A 16,113-nucleotide genomic window follows, 5' to 3' on the forward strand; every position below is an offset into this window, starting at 1 on the left:
ACTGTAAGTGTGTTTTCTACAGCCATGAAAACTCCAGTAAGTTCATGTGTACATTTTTTAGATTCCACATATTAGTGATAGCATATGATATTTGTCTTTGTCTGACTTACTTCACTCAGTATGACAATCTCTAGGTCTATCCATGTTGCTGCAAATGGCATTATTTCATTCTTTTTTATGACTGAGTAATATTCAATTGCATATATGTACCATATCTTCTTTATCCATTCCTCTGTCTATGGACATTTAGGTTGCTTCCATGTCCTGGCTATTGTAAATTGTGCTGCAATGAACACTGGGGTGCGTGTATCTTTTCAAATTAAGGTTTTCTCCATTTATATGGCCAGGAGTGGGATTGCTGGATCATATGGTAGCTCTATTTTTAGGGGTTTTTTTTTTGCTTTTTTTTTTTGCGGTACGCGGGCCTCCCACTGTTGTGGCCTCTCCCGTTGCGGAGCACAGGCTCCGGACGCACAGGCTCAGAGGCCATGGCTCACGGGCCCAGCTGCTCCGCAATATGTGGGATCTTCCCGGATCGGGGCACGAACCCGTGTGCCCTGTATCGGCAGGCGGACTCTCAACCACTGCGCCACCAGGGAAGCCCTTATTTTTAGTTTTTTAAGGAACCTCCATACTGTTCTCCATAGTGGCTGTACCAATTTACATTCCCACCAACAGTGCAGGAGGGTTCCCTTTTCTCCACACCCTCTCCAGCATTCATTGTTTGTAGATTTTTTGATGATGGCCATTCTGACTGGTGTGAGGTGATAGCTCACTGTAGTTTTGATTTGCATTTCTCTAATAATGAGTGATGTTAAGCATCTTTTCATGTGCTTTTTGGCCATCTGTATGTCTTCTTTGGAGAAATGTCTATTTAGATCTTCTGCCCATTTTTTGATTGGGTTGTTTGTTTTTTTGATATTGAGCTGCGTGAGCTGTTTTTATATTTTGGAAATTAATCCCTTGTCAGTTGTTTCATTTGCAACTATTTTCTCCCATTCTGTAGGTTGTCTTTTCGTCTTGTTTATGGTTTCCTTTGCTGTGCAAAGGCTTCTAAGTTTAATTAGTTCCCATTTGTTTATTTTTATTTTCATTACTCTAGGAGGTGGATTAAAAAAGATCTTGCTGCAATTTATGTCAGAGAGTGTTCTGCCTATGTTTTCCTCTAAGGGTTTTATAGTATGCGGCCTTACATTTAGGTCTTTAATCTGTTTTGAGTTTATTTTTGCGTATAGTGTTAGGGAGTGTTCTAATTTTGAGACAGCAAGTAGGAAGCGGTCCTAGCTTTCTTGGAGACACTAAGCAGAAGCATTATAAACGCAGAAAACAGAGTCATTACTGTGGGCAGCTCAAAGTGAAATAGCCAATCAGGATGGACCATGAAGGCGAATTCATAAACTTTCCATTATGGGTGATGGAGCTATTCGCCTTTGTAGACCCAATGCCAGGCGTCTAAAACATCATCTGGTCTCTCTCATCTTAAAAATGTTTCTCTTGGGCTTCCCTGGTGGCGCAGTGGTTGAGAGTCCGCCTGCCGATGCAGGAGACACGGGTTTGTGACCCGGTCCGGGAAGATGCCACGTGCCGCAGAGCAGCTGGGCCCGTGAGCCATGGCTGCTGAGCTTGCGCGTCCGGAGCCTGTGCTCCACAACGGGAGAAGCCACAACAGTGAGTGGCCCGCGTATCGCCAAAAAAAAAAAAATTTCTCTTGACCCCCCATTCCCCTTCCCGCTACTGCTACCATCACTCATCAAATTTCATGATGAGATGTCCACACTTATGTTTCCATTTCTTCTCTTCAACTCACACCAAAATGGCTTTAATCAAGGTCATCAATGACCTTGTCCATAAATCATAAAACCAAAGAATATTTTTCAGTCTTTATTTTGCCAAGTCTCTTCTACATAGTTGGCTACTCCCTCCTTCTTGCCATAATCTTCTTGACAACAATCTATATGACAACACACCTGTCTTCCACTTGTGTCTCCAGTCCTTCTTTATCTCCTTCACTGGCTGCTTTTCCATTGCATTCCCTTTAGGATGATGGTCCTCAGGACTCCATATTGGTCCCTCTACTTCCTCTGCATGCTCTTCCTGGGCAAGTTCATCCATTCCCATGACCTCAGTCTCCAATGCCTCCCAAATCTGTATCAGTTACTCAGAGTGTTCTCTTGGCCTCCAGACTTCTATGTCCAATCTACTCAACCCCATGTCCTAAATCTCAGACTCAGTGTGGATCAGAGTGAAATCATCTTTTCCACAAACGTCCTCTTCATCCTGTGTTCCCTCCTAGGGAGACGAGAGGCACTGCCAGCCATCCAGTGGCTCAAGCCCAAAACCTGGTCATCGCTTTCGATGTGTTCTTCTTTTTCATGTCTTCGTCATTGAGTTCTGTCAGATCCACCTCCAAAATGTCTCCCTGTGCAACACACTGTCACAACCATGGTACAAGCCACTCTCCTTTGTCCTAGACAACTACAGTAGGCTTTGAATGGAACCTCCTATTCCTACTGCCAGAGGCAACTTCCAAAATTGGAACATGCCACCCTCCAGCTTAAAACCTTTCCATGGCTTCGCATGCCCTCAGGGCCAAGTTCAAAGCCTTAACTTGGCATTCATGGCCCTGCTTGCCTAACACTTCAGTCTCATCTCTAGCCATGTCCAGCTGCTCTCTGTCCAGCTGCCCTGAATTACCTTCCCAGCATCTCAGACTCACCAGGCTCTCCTTTGCCTCTAGGATATTCCACATGCTGTTCCCTCTTCCTGGAACTCCCCTCTCCCACCTTCACTAGCTAATCTCTCAATTTCAAGTCCAAGCTAAAAGTCACTTGTTCCGTTGTCCCTGGGTCGGCTTCCACATTCTGCATGACACTCCTCACAGGTCTAATTAAAGAAATTACAGTGGCTGTGAACTCTGTGAGGCCCAAAACATGTCTCCTGTTTTGCTCTGTAGCCTCAGGTTGATCTTGATTTCTGGCACATAGTAGGCCCTTCATAAATGGTTGTTGAATGAGTAAATAAACAAGCAGGAAGTGGATCAGTGAAGCTGGGACCTCAAGGCTGATACACCTGGGGGGGGGGCAGGGCTCCTGATACCCCAGACCCTCCATAAAGTCACCTGACACAGTTTCTACCAACAGTGATTTATGGAGTCAGCCTGAGCTCTCTGCTGACACAGAGCGGGCCAGAAAGGTACCCTTCCTAACTGACATCTTGATTAAAATCACCTCCACCTAGTCTTTGTCCTTGGGAGGTAAAGGGGCCCACTCCCAGTGGCCTCAGGCCTTGAAGCATTAAATTAAAGGCAGAGACAGACTGTTGAGAGCTTTTCAAGGTATCTCAGGATGCTTTCCCATGGAAATAGGGAGACTTTTTTTTCCGTTTTTTAAGGTAGCGGGATTGGTGGGTTTGTGTAGTAGGCTAGGGAGTGAGGTGGATTGTCCTGCAGTTTCCTTCTTTTCCCCTCCCTTCCCCATTCCATTAAAAAAAAAAAGGCTGAACTGGAAGAAATAACTTTTACAGGTTGAAATTCCTGTGTAAGGAGAAAGTGAATGAAATGAAGGATCCCTCTGAGGATTTTCTACTGTGGGGGGAAAAAAAAAACGTCAGAAGGCAGAAAAAGTGAAGAGTAATTGGGAGAGGATATGGAAGTTAAAGGATGGAAAAGTGAGACCCCTGAAGGTGTGGCAGCGGTGGGATTCGAACCCACGCCATCGAAATGACTGGAGCCTAAATCCAGCGCCTTAGACCACTCGGCCACGCTACCGCCCAGTCACAATCTTTTCCGTTCATACTATATTAGTCTAGTGACGCGGTGCCTCATGTTCTCTAAGCCCCACCCTCATCGGTTTACGCATGCCCGATATCAGCCTGACGCTTCACGCGCCAGTTACAGCGTATTAACCCCCGGCTTCCTCCTGGGCTTTGGAGTCAAAGTGCTCTTGTAATCGGCAGTAGTAAGTTCAGTTGGGACGCAGCATTAAAAAGGAAAACGAAGTTCCCAATTGTTAATATTAATATTCACTCGTCATGTATGTTTGCATTTGATTTTCCACGAGCGTGGCATACTGCCTACGGCCACGTGGGGGCAGTATCTCGCTGCCGCTTGCTCCTGGCTGGGCTGCGGGTCCCGCCGGGTTTGCGCAGAGACGGCCGAGTCCCCATCTTGTTTGGACTCTCTAGCCCTACTTCAGGGAACCCCTGCAGCCTCGGGTGGCCCCATGGCCGGCCCCTGCCACCGCGATGTAAAAATCATGGGTCCAGGAAGGAAAATCATTGAACGTTTTTACAGATCCTTGCCTTATGTAGGCTCCCTCAATCATCACTCGTATCTACTTTTTACAGAGGGGGAAACTGAGGCTCAGACTGGCAAAGTAACTTGTGTTAGCTACCCCCAGGCAAAGCCAGGATTCCCTAGCCTCCCAAAACCCAGTGTTCTTCTATGTAGACTATTTCAGTGTGTTTTAAAATGCAGTAACCCTTTCTGCCTTCGCTGTCTCCGTGGCGCCCGTGAAAAAGTTTGTGGCGAAGGGGAGCAAAATAAAAGCAGGTCCCGAATTTTACCCTTGACTGTACCCACCCTATAGAAGATGGAATCATAGATGCTGCCAATTTTGAACAGTTTCTTCAGGAGAGAATCAAAATGAATGGAAAAGCTGGGAATCTTGGTGGAGTGTTGTAACAACCGAAAGAAGCAAAAACAAGATTACTGTAACCTCTGAGGTGCCTTTTTCCAAAAGGTATTCGAAATACCTCACCAAAAAAATTTGAAGAATAATCTACATGATTGGTTACGCATAGTTGCTAACAGCAAAGAGAGTTACGAATTGCGTTACTTCCAGATTAATCAAGATGAAGAAGAGGATGAAGATGATTAAAACTCAATTATCTGGAATATGTTGTGTGAGTTCTTGAATAAAACTTGGGAACCAAAATGGTGGTTTTCCTTGTAAAAAAAATAAAATAAAAACAAAATGCAGTAAATTCAGAGCAAATACATATCAATAAATACATAACAAACTTCCATTTTCTGCCACCGAGAATTAATTGTATTCAGCTCTTCTGAGATATCACCCCCTGCGGCCACAAGAAGGAAGCAGAGATCTCTTTGAGTCATCCCCCCACAAATGACTCAAAGCATTCTCCAGTAGTTTGCATCATTTGTTAACAGCAACTATAACAGAGAAGAACAAACCTGACTCCATGCTGAATCTATTCCTTTAGCTCTAACCTTTGTGCTCTGTTGCCTGTGCTTAGTCATGCTGGCTCTGCACCTTTTGTGAAAGATTGTTGCCTGTAGTCTGAAACATACAGGATACCCCCTTCTCAAGGCTCTGACCTTTAAACTTAACACTTTTCCGTTCTTATAGAGAGAAAAAGTTGCAGAACAGAAAAGAACATTTGTCTTGTTGGAGGTTTACAGGAACATGATGACCTGACCTATGTGGACAGCTGCGAGAACAAAGGATTGCAGCACCAAGAAGTTTACAACAACTAACCACACCCCCTCCCCTTTTAATATAAAAGCCTGAGTTCTAACATGGGGAAGATGGTTCTTTGGGACACCAGTCTACCACCTTCTCACTCTGCTGGCTTTCCAAATAAAGTTGCTATTCCTTGCCCCAATACCTCGTCTCTCAATTTATTGGCCTGTCGTGTGACGAGCAGTACGAGCTTGAACTCTAATGTGACCCTTCCCCTCCCAACTCTCTCTGTTTCTAATAATTTAATTCAAGTAAACATTTATCCAACACCTACTAGGCCAGATCAGGCAAAAATCAGGTCTTTCGGGAGAAGCAGAGCTGCTCAGAACTTGCATGACAAAGGTGCTTCACCAGAACAAAAATCCAGTGGAAGTAAGGCCATGAGCTCGTCTGCTCCAGTGAGCAGGCCTGTCTCCCTGCAGACTTCTGCAGTAGTGCTGACTTGGCTTTCCTGGTGATTTATGCCTTAAGGTTGAGGCTGGGAGGGCAGTTCCTATGCAAAACCTAGGCCCAGGCAGGCAAGGGTGGGGAGGCTACAGAAACCAGGGCAACTAGGCTCTGTTTAGTTTTTGTTCTTTTCTTTTTCTTTTTAAGTAACAGTTAAAAATAACTTTTGCTAAAATAATAAATACATGTTCCTTGTTGAAACTCTAAGCTAAGAAAGAAAAGCACAAATAAGAGAATAAAATCACCTTTAATTTCTCCACCCAGTTAAGCTCTGTCAACACTTTGGTAAAGGAAGGTGCTTCTTTGTCTTTTTAGATTTGAAATATAATGTAATGCCTGCTCATTGTAAATTTTTTTTTCAAATGTCAAACCTTCTGTATAAAGTTAAAGGGAAGTTCTCTTCCTCACCACCTTCCTCCTTCACAGCTGAATCCCACAACTCATTATAATGAGTAACAGTTGAGCTGTATCCTTCCAGATCTTTCCCTATGCAGACGTAGGGGCAACTAGAGGCCCACACATACTCCACCCTAATCCTGGGGTTTGCCTTGTGCAAGAGAAGGAAGAAAGACACTATCCAAAAGACAGAAGAGTGGTCATTTCATTGCTTCTGTGAGTCTTTCTGTAGCTACAGGTGGGTCATTGAATGGCCCTGTGATGACTTTGTGCCCAGTAGGCCCTGGACCTCCTGAGCCAAGGAGGACTTTCAAGGACTTTTTTTTTTTTTTTTAAACATCTTTATTGCAGTATAATTGCTTTACAATAGTGTGTTAGTTTCTGCTCTATAAAAAAGTGAATCAGCTATACACATACACACGTTCCCATACAAGGACTTCTTTTAAAGCTTCTGCTTAAAAACATCCCACTGTGGTTCCCAGGGATCGAGGGGGATGCAGCGGATGAATAGGTGAAACACAGGATTTTTAGGGTAGTGGGACTGCTGTGTATGTTACTGTAACAGTTGATGTATATTATTATAAGGTCAAACCCACAGAATGTACACCACCAAGAGTGAACTTTTTTTTTTTTTTTTTTGCTGTACACGGGCCTCTCACTGTTGTGGCCTCTCCCGTTGCGGAGCACAGGCTCTGGACGCGCAGGCTCAGCGGTCATGGCTCACGGGCCTAGCCGCTCCGCGGCATGTGGGATCCTCCTGGACCGGGGCACGAACCCGTGTCCACTGTATCGGCAGGCGGACTCTCAACCACTGTGCCACCAGGGAAGCCCAAGAGTGAACTTTAATATAAACTGTGGACTCTAGGTGATTATGATGTGTCAGTGTAGGTTTGTTAATTGTAACACACGCACTACTCTGGTGGGAGATGTTGGTCATGGGGGAGGCTGTTCTTGTGTGGAGGCAGGAAGGATATGGGAAATCACCAAACCTTCCACTCAACTCTGCTGTGAACCTAAAACTGCCTTAAACTCCCATGGACACGGCTTCCTGTGGACAGGGAATCTGAGCAGGTAGCACTTGAGAAGCATTTCACTCCCATGGCATATGTGTCTGGAGCAGTTCTCCAACCCTCTCTGAGCCCGCGGAAGGATTGCACCCATCCCTTGAAGCTGGGAGCGGCCACATACCTAGACTGGGCTAGAGCACCATTCCTGGCGACCTCTCTTCTGCTGCCACACCCCGAAGCACCGTGAGGATACCAGGAGCCCTTTTCTGAGGGTAACAGCTTTATCGTGATTTAATTCACATACCATACAAGACACCCCTTTAAAGTGTATAGTTCATTGTTTTTTAGTATCTTCACAGAATTGTGCAGCCCTCCTCACAATCAATTTTAGAATATCTTCATCCCCCCAAAAAGGAATACCATACCTTTAGTAGTCACTCTCCATTACCCCCAGACTCCCTTCCTAGCTGTGGGCCACCACTAATCTACTTTCTGTCTCTAAGGATTTCCCTATTCTGGACATTTCATATAAATGAAATCATATAATCTGCTGCCTTTTGTGTCTGGCTCCTTTCACTTAACATACTGTTTTTAAGGTTTATCCATGTTTTAGCATTTATCAGTGCCTCATTCCTTTTTATTGCTGAGTAATATTCCATTGTATGGGTATAACACATTTTAATTATCCATTTATCAGTTGATGGATATTTGGTTTTTTTTCACCTTTTGCCTATTATGAATAATGCTGCTATGAACATTTGTGCATATGTTTTTGTGCAGACATGTTTTCATTTCTCTTGGATATATACCTGGGAGTGGGATTGCTAGGTTGTATGGTAACCCCATGTTTAAGTTTTTGAGAAACCACCAAACTGTTTTCCATTTTCCATTCCTGCTTGCAGTGTATGAGTGTTCCAATTTCTCCACACTCTTGCCAATACTTGTTATTATCTGACTTTTGATCATAGCCATCCTAGTGGATGTAGTTTTGATTTGCATTTTTCTAATGACTAATAATGTTGAGTATCTTTTCATGTGCTTATTGGCCATTTATATATCTTCTTTGGAGAACTGTCTGTTCAAATCTTTAGCCCATTTTGAAATTGAGTTATCTTTTTATTATTTGAGTTATAAGAGCTCTCTATATTTTGTAAATATTAAAATGGAAAAGAATGTGAGAAAGAATATATATATACATCTTTGCTGCACACCCGAAACTAACACAACTGTTACAGAAAGTGCACACAAAGTGATTCAGTTATACATATACATATATATTATTTTTCTGATTCTTTTCCATTATAGGTTATTACAAGATGCTGAATAGAGTTCTGTGTGCTATACAGTAGGTCCTTGCTGTTTATCTATTTTATATATAGTAGTGTGTATCTTTTAATCCCAAATTCCTAATTTTTCCCTTCCCCCCCTTTCCCCTTTGGTAACCTTAAGTTTGTTTTCTATGTCTGTGAGTATATTTGTTTTGTAAATAAGTTCATTTCTATCATTTCTTTTTACATTCCACATATAAGTGATATCATATGATGTTTGTCTTTGTCTGACTTACTTCACTTAGTATTATAATCTCTAGGTCCATCCATATTACTGCAAATGGTGTTATTTCATTATTTTTTATGGCTGAGTAATATTCCATTATATATATATATACACACACACACACACACACACACACACACACATATATGTATACCACATCTTCTTTATCCATTCATCTGCTGATAGACATTTAGGTTGCTTCCAAGAGATTCTCTTTTTAAATGGTTTCTATAAAAGAACCAGATTAGTATCTCATTGGCTTGGCTTTGGTTACATACTCATCCCAGCACCAATGAATGGGGCAAAAGGGATGGAATATGCTGATTGGCCAGGTCTAATCATATGTCCAATCTTAGAGCAGGAAGAGTGTGGAGGGCAGTTTTCATGAACTGAGAATAGGGTGGACTGGCTCCTTGAAGACAAATCAAGATGCTTATGCACGGAAGAGATTAAAGAGGAAAAGAGAAGCTAAATAACTTGCGCAGGGTCACAGAGCTATAAGTAGAACAGTCGTTTTTTTTTTTTTTTTTGTCTGGCTTTGGGCTTGGACAGACTAGCTCAGACTCTTTGTCCTTGCCCAACTTTCCCACGGTCAAAATTTCAGGTGCAATTTTGTTTTTTGCCAAAAGCCAGAGGAGTTTTCTCAAGGTGACTAAAGGAGCCAATACTTCAAACCAAAATGATTATATCTTCTAGATCTTGTATTGATATTTTCTGAAACTTGTAGTACAGAGGCCAAAAAGTTAAAACACTCAGTGATGGGTTTCAGGACTATTTCTTTTTTTTCATTCCCCTCACCACCTTATGAGATGCTGCCTGAATGTCACCCACTCCCCAAGCCTCATAAACTTGAACCTTCTCCCTGCAGGGGCCGTTGCAGCTGGTAAGCTGAAGGACTTCACTCTCCCAACGGGATCTGAATTTTTAGGGGCCACAAAAACTGAAGAGGCAAGGCTTATAGACAGGACATTAAAGGGGTCAGTATATACCTAGACCTGGGTCAAATTCTGCAACTTACTACGTAAACTTGGGAGAGTCACTTAACCGGCCTCCTTCTTTCTGTGTATGAAGTGAGGAGAGTAAGAGGGTTGGGATGAGAATTAAAAGAGATAATGTCTGTAAAGCAGTTACCACAGTACCTGACACAAAATAAATGCCCCGTAAATATCAGCTTTTACCACAACCCCAAAAAGGCTCATCAAAGAAGGCATTACAAGTGACAGGTCGCCCTTGACCACAGGGGTGGTCAACATGTTTACAACCTAGTGTTGAGTAGAAAGGAGAAATAGATGAGTCCACTCTTGTTAGGAAAAATGTATGTATTCCCATATGCATACCCAGATAACCGTGTCTGTCTCTGGCCTGCCTGCACACACCTGTTTCTCTGTGTTTGCCTGGGGCTCACCTGGACACTCAGCCCTCCCTCCAGTTCCATGGGAGAACTTGGTCACATACACCATTCCAGTCCAAGGAGGCTTTGACTGAAGAACTCTTTGGGGCAGAGGTAAGTGGTTAGGTCACAAACCCCACCACGAACTATTTAAACAGCCCCCACTAGACATCGCCCTACTGGAAGCCTTTCCTTTCCTCATCCTTCCCACAGGCCCTGGCAGCCCCTGCCTGGCTCCTGCACTCCTCTCACCTGCGGGGGTCCTTCAAATTCCTCTCCCCTTTTTTACTACACAGAGTGACTCAGCAGACCCCAAACCAGCAGGAGCCCTGTAATATGGATAGATGCCCTTTGCCAAGAGGAAGAAGCCACCTTGTAAATCTTCTGGGCAAGCGTATCTCTATAAGCCTCAGTTTTATGATCTGCGAAGTAGCGGTACTAGCGTTGGTGTGAAGATGGAATGCGATAAATAGCTTGATAAATATTACTGTTATTACTTATATCTTTTATTTATTTATTTTTTGGCCACACCGCACTGACTGCCAGGTAAGTCCCTTACTTTTATTTCTAAAATAAGAGTTGTGAAATTTTTAAAATTTCACTAGAAAAAATATCTGGAAGAATATACTATGAACATGTTCACAGTAGTTATCATTAGTTTTATTTCCTTTTCTTCTTTATACCTTCCATATTTAGTCATTCATTTTACAGGTATTTATTAAAGCACTTACTATGTGCCAGGCTGTGCGCTGCGTTAGGAATACAGCAACGTATTACACAAATAAGAATTGCCACAGTCATAAGTGCCTGTTTTCACAAAGCAGAAATCCGGAGGGAAAAAAAAAAGCAATTTCTGATAAAAATATTGCAAGGTTATGCATAGAGACGTACAATGAGATCCGATCACTACTGATTTTGGAAAGGACTCGAATACAAGAACTAGGCGGGCATCGGATGGAGAATGGGAAGGTGCGGTGGGCGAGGGACGGGTTAGCTGCCGCCTTTCAAATTACCCGCTGGGAGGGCGCCCCCTTCGCTAGTAGGTGCCAGGCCGGCCCCACGCGTTAGATCCGGACGCTGTGTATTCAGGCGGCTGGGGAGTCGCAGACGCAGCGCCGGGAGATCCAAGCGGCGGCTGCAGGAGCTGTGATAGTCATTGCCCGCGGCCACGTGAGCGCCGCGCCGAGCTTACGCCCGCCCGCCCGCGGCCCCGCCCCTGCCCGCAGTCTCCTGCCCCAGCCCCAGCCCCAGCTCGGCGAGTGTCCGGATACGCCGTCCGAACGCCGCGCGCTGCAGCTGCCCCAGGCCAGCCGACGGTCGCCGGCGCCCTTGCCCTTGAAACGCGCCCCAGCGCCCCGGGATCGTTCTAGCGGCTCCGTGCGCCCCTCGCGCCCCGGGATCGTTCCGGCGGCCGCCGCTGCCTCCCCGGAGCGCCAGCCCGCGCTCCCCGCTCGCCGCTCCCCGGCACTCTCGGGGGGCCCGCCCGCCCTGCACCCTGGAGCACCGGGCCTCGAGCCTCTGCCAGCTCCTCTGGATCCTCGCGGCCGTGGGCAGCGGCTGCCGTGCCTCTCCGCCCGAGACAGGTAGGTAGGGCGGCGGTTGGCCTGGGGGGCCGGGATCCGGCGCTGCAAGCCTGTGCTCCCCGGTGCAGCCGGCGCCCGGAGCGCGGAGAGTCTGGGGCTTAAAAGTGGGGCCGCAGGCGGAAGGAGAGCGTGGGGGTTAAGCTCCTCGGGTTTCAGTGTTTGCTTCTGTAAAATGGGGGAGTCGTGCCGAATATCGGCAGTGTCTATTGGTAAAATACTTGGCACGTGACGGTCGGGGAGAGGCAGCTTGGGGCCTCCGCCCGCGGCTCCTGGAGGCCCGCAGAGGGTGAGGGCAGCGCTGCCTTTCTTCCCCTGCAGGGCCGGCATCCCCCACCCCGGCCCCTGAACGAGAGGCCCAAGTTCCGGGAACCTCGAGGACCGTGTAGACGCGCCCTTGCTGCATTGTTGACTGCAGGAGTTCGGGTGTTGGCAGGCTCCGTGGACCTGTGCGCCAAGGGGCCGGGCGTTAATATGCGTGTGGCGGGGCTGGGGCCTACCGGGTGAGTCCCGGCCTAGATTCGCCGCACCCGCCTGGGGGATTGCGGGAAAGCGGCCCAGCTGCGCCCCGCGTGAGACAGATGGGCTGCTGGCAGGGGGGCGCTGCTCCGTCTGCCTTGTGGGGACGCTCTATGGGAGCCTCACTTCTGGGTCCTCGGCCCTGGAAGCTGCCTGCCTTGGGGCAGCTCAGCCAGGAAATTGTCTACCCCTCTGATTTTACAGAGGAGGAGACAGATCCAGAGTGGTCTACCGGCAGATACTAATAAGCAAGATGGACTAAGTTTGGGACTACAGAGCAAGCAGGTGGAGCTGATAATGCCCACTCGGGGGTGGGGGGTGGGGGGGACGGAGGGTTATTGGAGAGGGCTTCCTGGAGGAGGTGATGGACAGGATGCCAGTGGTAGGAGGTAGGGTTGAGGAGATAGAGTTTGGCAGGCGTCATCCTTCTCTGTGGCCTCCACAGCACCTTACGGTCATTGTTTGGTCGATGCATTTATTCAGCAAATACAATAAAGCTGCTTGATGATGGGAAATTAGCTGTAACATGGTTGAGATTGCCATCCTCCCTCCTCTCCTGTTCTTAAAGAGGGTGTGTCGGCTGGGATCCCAAGTTCTTATCTTTTGCAGGGGGCGGGGAAGCAGGAAGTCAGGGCCTGACCATCCCTTGAAATAGTTTCAGTTTACATATGATCACTTGTGTATGTTCTGTGATTTGCGGTGGGTATTGTGTGTGTGTGTGTGTGTGTGTGTGTGTGTGTGTGTGTGAGCTTTTGGTGACAGAACAGTACTTTCTGGCCAACTACTAAGGATATATCACTGATACGATTTTAAAACATTTTTAATGAATTATGTGGCAGAGATGGCTGTTGGTCACCCATGTCCTCTTCTTCTTGGGGTATCACCTGGATATATTTCCTGGGCTCCCTTACAGTTTGGTGGGCCACATGACTGAGTTTTGGCTGATGGAATGTGAGCAGAGAGAGTGTGTGCCCCATCAAGCTTGGACCCTAAAAACCTCCCCACTTTCCTCATTTACCAGCAGAGTTGAGAGGACTTTGAGGGCCTGGAGAAGGGCAGAGCCACAAGCTGGAAGGAGCCTGGGCCTCTGAATGACTGTGGAGCAGAGCCTCTCCTTTCCCCCTCTCTGGTGGTCTGTGGCTGTCCACTGAAGAGTATGGGGCTCCAGGAAGCTCTTCGGAAGGCCTTTGGGTATGAAGGAGGCTGGCTGGCTGTGGCCTTCCCCTCAGGGTGATCTAACAGGGCTGTTCCACAGGGGAAGGGTATCTTTAGGCCTTTTTTCTCACACTGGTCAGATTCCCCAAAAAAGTCTTGTCCAGTCTTTGGCAGGATTGGCATCCAGTTGCCAGGACACTGAGAGCAGTGTGGAAGAAAGCTGAGGGTCACCAGCAGAAACTTGGATTTGTTCAAGCTCATTCTCTAGGATTTACTCTTTCTGGCCGTGTTCCTAAAGCTGATACAGGAAAAGTTGATGATCGGGACTGCATTCAAAGTAATAGTGGCTGGCTGGACTGATTAAAAAATAAACATTTCTGTGTTGGGGAGATCAGTTTTGCTGACCAAGAAACGGCAGACTTAATCCCTGTGAACTGAGAATGTTCTAGAAGAAAGTGGTTATAGTGACCACCACAGGATAAAAGTAGCTTGGATTAAACTCTTGCAGGCAAGGCTGATGGGCACAAGAAGAAGGCTTCAAATGAAGGAAGGAGTGAGTCACTAACAGGCTGATGACGAAGTAGAAGATGACATTTTCTGGGTCCCCAAAGTCCCAGGGCTGTGGAACACCCAGAGAAGCATTTCAGAGGGCTGGAAAGTCAGAGGGCGGCCATTGTTCCGTTCTCCAGCTGTGATGATTTCTGGACCTGGCAAGGACCCCACAGGGTGTGGCTGAAAGGCAGGAGGCTCAGCTGGAGAACGTTCTCTCCGCCATTGGTTCTTGAACTTTAGTGAACATTGGTACCACCTGGAGGGCTTGTTTAACCATGGCTTGCTGGGCCCACCCCCAGAGTTTTCTTTAGCAGGACTGGAGTGAGGCCCCAGAATTTGCACATGTGACAAGTTTTCAGGTGAGGCTGCTCCTGCTGCTAGTGGTCCAAGGATCACACTTTAAAAGTGGCTTAGCAGGGCTTCCCTGGTGGCGCAGTGGTTGAGAGTCCGCCTGCCGATGCAGGGGACACGGGTTCGTGCCCCGGTCTGGGAGGATCCCACATGTTGCGGAGCGCCTGGGCCCGTGAGCCATGGTTGCTGAGCCTGCGCGTCCGGAGCCTGTGCTCCGCAATGGGAGAGGCCACGGCAGTGAGAGGCCCGCGTACTGCAAAAAAAAAAAAAAAACCCCAAAAAAAGTGGTTTAGCAAGTGATGGCTGAGTGAAGCCCTGGATAGACCTGCACTGGCTTCAGACCCACCTCCCCCACCTTCTAGCCATGTGATTTGGGGCAAGTCACTTAACTTCTCTGTTCCTCAGTTTCCTCATCTGTAGGATGGAGCCAGTGGTGCGTACCTCCTGGGGTTCAGGGGAGGCTTCCTAGAGGAGGTGACATCTATCTAACCTGAGACCTGAGGGATGAGCAGAGTTGGCCAGGGGACAGGTAGGGAGAGCAGGCTAGAGCATGTGCCAAGCAGATGGCACAGTGTGGGCGAGCCAAGGGAGGAGGCAACGCTTGTCCTCCAAGGAGCTGAGAGGAGTGATGGAGCAAGAGCTTTATAAGTGGTGCTGAAATGCCATGAATCTGTTCTGGGCTACATGTCTCAGGGCCGGATTGCAGTGGAGGGGAGGCTGACCAGGTCATGGAAAATGGGCCTTGGGGATGGGAGGGCCTGAAAGCAGTGCAGGTTACTTCTGTCCACATCCCATTGGCTCAAATGTAGTCGCATGGCCCCACCTAGATGCAAAAGGATTTGGGCAGGGGAGAACAGATCCATAGTGGACAGTTGGCTTCTGTGCCACAGACCAGTTCTCCCACCTCTTCTTCGCCTTGCTCACTCTGCCCCACTTTGGAGGATGAGTGAATTTTATAGATGAGGAAACTGAGGTTCAGAGAGGTTAGGTAATTTGCCCAACATCACTCAGCTAGTGGCAGAGCCGGGACTTGAACACAGATCTGTTCATCCCAAAAGACTTGTTGGGCCCGATCCTGGTCTTGGCTGCTTTTTGAGGGCCTCCCCATGACCCAGGCTTTCCCACTCGGGATCTCAGCTGCGTCTCTGGGCTAAGTAACCCCCAGATGCCTTGTAATTCTAACCCGATAGTCCCTCCATTCCTCCATGCCTACAATGCTCATTTTACCCGCAGAAATTGCCCACTTTTGTTCAGTTATTCATTCACGCAGCTTGCGTTTACAGGGAACCTAGTGTGTGCCAGGCATTGTGCTCTGGGCTGGTAGCTAGAAGGACTAAGACACGGCCCCTTTTGTTCCAGACGCTCACGTGGTCTGGCCACCGAGAGGCTGTATAAACACAGAGTTGCCCTGAGAAGTGAACCACACTGTCTCTCTGATCTGACCCACCAGGAGGACAGAGTATCCTGGGAACATGAGAAGGGTGCAAACGATTAAAACTTAAAATTCAAGCCCTCTTGTGCATTTTGTCAGTTGAAGCTGTAATTATATTATTGTGCTTTGTATTCTAAGATGTATTTTTCTGATTTTTAAAACAGTAAAGTAGCCTTTGCACCTTAACAGCTTTATATGAATGAAGGACAGTGAATGGCAACGATGAGCTTTAGCAGTCAATGTTGAC

General features: G+C 47.0%; 2 protein-coding genes, 1 non-coding gene and 1 pseudogene across 4 annotated transcripts in view; 3 read left to right on the forward strand and 1 right to left on the reverse strand.

The window, feature by feature from the left end:
• Window positions 1–5,643, forward strand: part of SDR42E2 (short chain dehydrogenase/reductase family 42E, member 2) — a 29,321-nt gene extending 23,678 nt beyond the window's left edge. The window contains exon 13 of the mRNA XM_049699319.1: window positions 5,370–5,643. The gene's annotated coding sequence lies outside the window, so the exon portion shown is untranslated. The remainder of the gene's footprint in view (window positions 1–5,369) is intronic.
• On the forward strand, window positions 2,044–5,306 carry LOC101288978 (60S ribosomal protein L22-like; annotated as a pseudogene).
• Window positions 3,685–3,766, reverse strand: TRNAL-UAG (transfer RNA leucine (anticodon UAG)). Its single transcript has one exon. It is a non-coding gene; the product is annotated as a tRNA-Leu (tRNA).
• A 6,076-nt stretch (window positions 5,644–11,719) lies between the features above and the next one.
• Window positions 11,720–16,113, forward strand: part of EEF2K (eukaryotic elongation factor 2 kinase) — a 62,949-nt gene continuing 58,555 nt past the window's right edge. For both annotated transcript variants that reach the window (XR_004482690.2, XM_004268559.4), the window contains exon 1: window positions 11,720–11,860. The gene's annotated coding sequence lies outside the window, so the exon portion shown is untranslated. The remainder of the gene's footprint in view (window positions 11,861–16,113) is intronic.

The sequence above is a fragment of the Orcinus orca genome, chromosome 16 (genome assembly GCF_937001465.1).
Source record: "Orcinus orca chromosome 16, mOrcOrc1.1, whole genome shotgun sequence".
Taxonomy (NCBI): Eukaryota; Metazoa; Chordata; class Mammalia; order Artiodactyla; family Delphinidae; genus Orcinus; species Orcinus orca.